This window comes from Papaver somniferum, chromosome 5, assembly GCF_003573695.1.
Source record: "Papaver somniferum cultivar HN1 chromosome 5, ASM357369v1, whole genome shotgun sequence".
NCBI lineage: Eukaryota > Viridiplantae > Streptophyta > Magnoliopsida > Ranunculales > Papaveraceae > Papaver > Papaver somniferum.
Window position 1 is genome coordinate 184,176,445 of NC_039362.1, and position 4,999 is coordinate 184,181,443.

The following is a 4,999-nucleotide window of genomic DNA, read 5'->3' on the forward strand; positions in this document are numbered from 1 at the left end:
ACTCTTAGGAATGATAGAAATGAAATTATGGTTCATTTGTTTCAACAAATGTCTAGAATGAAAGAAATATTTAACCATGCTAACCAAATCATTATCTAAAGTGTCCCACATTTATTGGTAAAAACCAGGAGGAAAACCATCTGGACCTGGTGAGGTCCAAGGTTTCATATCAAAGACAATCTTCTTAATTTCGTCTAGAGTAGGAATAGCAGTAAGCATGTTGTTTTCCTCCTGAGTGATGCAAGGATTAATAAAACCATGATAAGTACTGGGTGAAGGTGGATTGGAAGTTCTACTCATATTAAGAAAGTGTGATTTTAGAGTGTTAGCAATATCACTCCTATCAGTGAGCCAAATGTTCATGTCATTTTGAATAGAATAAATTTAAGTTCTTTTTCTTCTAAAATTATCCTTATTGTGAAAATAGGTTGTATTTATATCACCTAACATCAGTTCATCATTCTTACCTCTTTGCTTCCAGTAATCTGCTTCAATATCATACCAGTAATTCAGTTTATTCTGCAATCTAACAAAATCAACATCCAAAGGATTAATATTATGAGAATTCAGAATATCTATTTGATCCTTGATTTTATCAATTTCAGTACTAATAACATCAAAGTGATTTTAATTCCAATCTCTAAGAATTTGTTTTGTGTTAAACAGAGTCTTTGTGAATTTGAAAGCAGCAGAACCTTGAGTATTAACATTCCAGCTATTAGCAATAACCTCCTCGCAGGTTGGATCTCTGAACCACATTTTATTAACTCTGAAAGGCTTATGAGTTTTAGAATCCATTATAGAAGTAGACAACAGGATAGGAGCATGATAACTAGCTAGAGGCACTAGATGGTAGGTTATAGCAGAGAGGAAATTATTTTTCCACTCTAAATCAGCTACAGCCCTATCAAGTATTTATAGGATAAGCTCATGATTTTGTCTTTTGTTTGTCCAGGTAAAGGGATTTCCTATAAAAGGGATATTATGGAGACCATTACTATCAACAATATCATTAAAGTAATCTAAAAAAGTTTGTCCAACTGGATTACCTCCCTGTTTCTCCGCATTGGACAAAATGAAATTGAGATCACCTAATAAAATCCAAGGAAGGTTCCGTTGAATAGCTAGGTGTTGCATATAATCCCATTGATTTTTTTGCATATATCATTTAGAACTCCATAAACAAAACTAATGATAGAGTAGTCACTTCTAGCATCAATTCTAAGTTTACATTGAAAAATGTTGAACTTAGAATCAATAATATTGAGGTCAACCCCATTCTTCCACAAGAGACATAATCCACCTGACACACCTATTGGTTCTATAAACATACATTAGGGAAACCAATAGGATTAATATACTGTGTCATATTCCTAGAAGTATTCTTAGTTTCAATTAAAAAAACAATGTCAGGGTCATGAGACCTAAGTAAATCCTTGAAATGATATCTAGTGGCTTTGTTCCCATAACCACACACATTCCAAGACAAGATTTTCATGTTTAAACAAGTTTTCCAAAATTTGAATAAAAAGCAAGAGTTCAGATTATCTATGTAAAGCAATTTAAAGTTATGAAAGAGTATTTTTTGAGTTTAAAATTTACCTCATCCCCCCCAGTAGTGCCTTCAGACTGCTTGTCTATTGGTGTGATTCTAGCTGTTGTGAGTTCCTCTGTAACTCCATCATTGTTATTAGTATTTTCCTTATCACCTAAGAACCTTTGCCTTTTCCCGATCCTTGAAGATGATTCTTCTTCTTCTTCTTCAGAATTACTATGGAACTTCACTAGTTTGCCATCCACAGGAGGAATGAAAGGTGCAGGTTTAACATTCTTTCTGGTTGCAGATTTTGGAGTAATACTGCCATGAGAGAGCATGTTGATGCTTTTATTAAGATTTCCTATGCCTCCAAATGGTAGAGGTTTCTCATGTGATGTTTTCAGATATTCAGCTGCATCTCCACATACTCCCTTGCAGTGATTAATGATGAAACAATTCCTACAAATCTTATTTGGTTATTTTTCATAATGAAATCTTACCCATTTGGTAGATCTACCAGCAATGATTGCCAGAACTCCTCTTCTTAAAGGTGTAGTAAGTTCAATTCTTACACACATCTTTACTGGTATGCCATCAATATGAATACCATTCTTTGGTTCAATTGCAAGAACTTCACCTAACAGCTTCCCAATTTCTTCAAATGCTTTTGCATTCTTATGTTCTGGTTGCATGCCCTTGAGTTGAATCCAGTACACTTGCTTACTCCAATCCATATTTTAGTGAATCAAGCCTAGAAAGTAATCAAACGAAATACATAGCTTGCCATCAATGTTCTAAGGACCTTCCTCTATGATTTTGTCAACCAAATCTTGGTTTAGGAACTTGAAAATCATAACATTTGTATCCACTTCAATGATCTTGATTTCTTCCTGAGGGATAAAAGGCCAGGTAAATTGGATATTTTTTTTCTACTGTCCCATAAGACATTTTTCCTTCGATGATTATTTTCTAATTAAGCAGAAATCCCATTCCCCGTCTCCTTTTTCTTCATTTGTAGTATCTAAATCTTGATTCAGAAGAACAATTTCATCATCAACTTGCAATTCTAGAGTAGACTTCTTAAACTTCATTGCCAGTTCTGAAACTTCCCAAGTTAATGCTTGGGCATTCTCAGCATTTACAATGGTTGTTTCCATTTTGAAGAAATTATTTTCTGTATAACTGAGTAGGGTTTTTTTTTTGAGGAATAGGGCTCTGATAAATATCTAATAAATTAGGGTTATCCCAAATATGATAGATACGATATATTTCCCATTGATGTTTCGAGTGATTATTGGAAACAGTTGGAACATAATAGGTAAGTTTAGGAGTTGTAATTGTCTAGAGAAGATATAGGAATTTTCTCAATTCAAATTTTAGGCGGACTTTACAACTTCTGCACGTGTGGAAATCGTTTGTAGAATTATTCTTCATTGAATTGGTGTGGAACCCAGCGATACTTTTGAAAAGACTCATAACAATGAGAATCTCAGAAGGAATTATGGCTTTAACAAGCTCTAAGACAACAACATCAAACGCGATAATCAACACTGGAAATCCGGTAAACGCCATTTTTAGACGAGCAATCTGTAAACACAAAAGAGGGGAAAAGATAAAGGTTTAGTTAGCCATTATCTAGAATTTAAAACTTAAAAATTTGAGAAATTGATTTAAAACAAAAGAACGAAATAATCAAATCGAAAAATTGATTTAAAAAAACATTGAAAAGGAAGAGAAGATGGATGATTTCAGTTTAGAATAGAGAAGGGGGAAGATTGAATTTTGAAAACTGAGTTAACTCGGCATTTCGCCCAATTTGCAGAGCTATATTTCAATTGTTCACCGTTTTTACACCGGGCTTCAAAGTCTTTAAACTGACATGTATGCTGAACCTAGTTAGTAAGTTCGCGAATCATTCGCGAATTTTTCCGTATCACGAATTTTTGCCGTCTTATTCGCGTACGTTTGCAACTCCGAACCCAAGTCGCGTATTATGTGGCATTTCCGGATTATTCGCGAATCGTTCACGAATTTTACGTATCCCGAATGATACGTCCGTTTAATTGGCCATAAATTCTTTAGCTTTTACTTTTCAAAGACTCCACTTTTTGGGCTTTACTGCCTCCCGAACATACACGACCGAATATTAGACGTGTTGTAATTTTTATGAAACAAAAACGACTGAAGAGATTTGAAGGTGAAGGTGAGAGAGATCTCAAACTCACTAACCAAGCATCTAAACCACCATACGACGTCCTTTTGGATAACTAATGTTGTATATATTATTAATATCATCATATTGAGTTTATTTTTTCCTTAAATAACTCACACATATGCATAAAAATTGGTCTATGACCTTATAAATACAAATTATTTGTTATATATAGATACCGAATTTTCAGAGCCGAACTCACATTTATAAATCGAATTATACACGTACGTATGCCGTTCCGAATTAATGACGAATCACGTCCCATTGACCGAATTTTGGACCGAATCTGGATTTTACAAAATCGTATAATACTCGTACGTTTGCCGTTCCGAACGTTTGCCGAATCCCAAATTGCTAACTAGGATGATGAACCTTAGCTACTAATGGCTTTGTCTTGCATGAGTCTGCCTAAACAATTCTTTAATGCCCCACAAGAATAATACGATCGCAAGTACTGTCCATGATGTGCTAACTAATTAGCAAATGCTAATTGATGATTACTTTTCTAGTCTAGCAAAAAAAAAAAAAATAATAAAAAAAAAAGTTTTGGTGATTTTAAGTTTCTAACAAGATTGAAATGACATTTTAACTAAAGCTTATCTCAACTCTCAGCCATCATCTCATTTTTAATCAAGAATGACGACTTTCGTTTGAGCCTTTACGTCCCCGAAACCTCACTTTTGTAAAGGCCCTCATTTCATCCTCTATTTTCCGTTCAATCTATCAGCATCATGGGGCGGTGGCGCAGTTGGCTAGCGCGTAGGTCTCATAGCTATATCGAGTAATCCTGAGGTCGAGAGTTCGAGCCTCTCTCGCCCCATCTTTTTTTATATGTTAATCCTTTTTGGTCTTATCCGCCAAGGAGAAATTTTTTGAGTGGGACATGGGGACTATTCCTATTCGACACTTGTCCCTTTTTTTCTTACCGTTTTTAGCTACTTGATCTGTGATCTGGGAGGAATAATAATGCCTCAGCAAACTTTGTACAAGCATTGGGGCCAATTCTACTAATTTCTTCTTCTTTATGTTGTATAGTATTTTTCTTTTTTTTTTTAGAATAATTGACATGAACGGCTCTTCGATCTATTCCATCCCTTTCCTTTTTGAGCTTGTTCAATAAATGACCCACCAATGTATTATGTATCTAGCTAAAGAGGGACATAGGATCATTGGAAATTTATCCATGTTTATCAAACTCTAAAACTGCAAAAAATGACTGCTATAGTGTAATGGGCATCTTGTACAGTGTC

General features: G+C 34.6%; 1 non-coding gene across 1 annotated transcript; it reads left to right on the forward strand.

The window, feature by feature from the left end:
* Nucleotides 1–4,482: 4,482 nt before the first annotated feature.
* On the forward strand, nucleotides 4,483–4,569 carry TRNAM-CAU. The gene is given in 2 exon segments: nucleotides 4,483–4,520; nucleotides 4,534–4,569. It is a non-coding gene; the product is annotated as a tRNA-Met (tRNA).
* The last annotated feature ends 430 nt before the right edge of the window (nucleotides 4,570–4,999 follow it).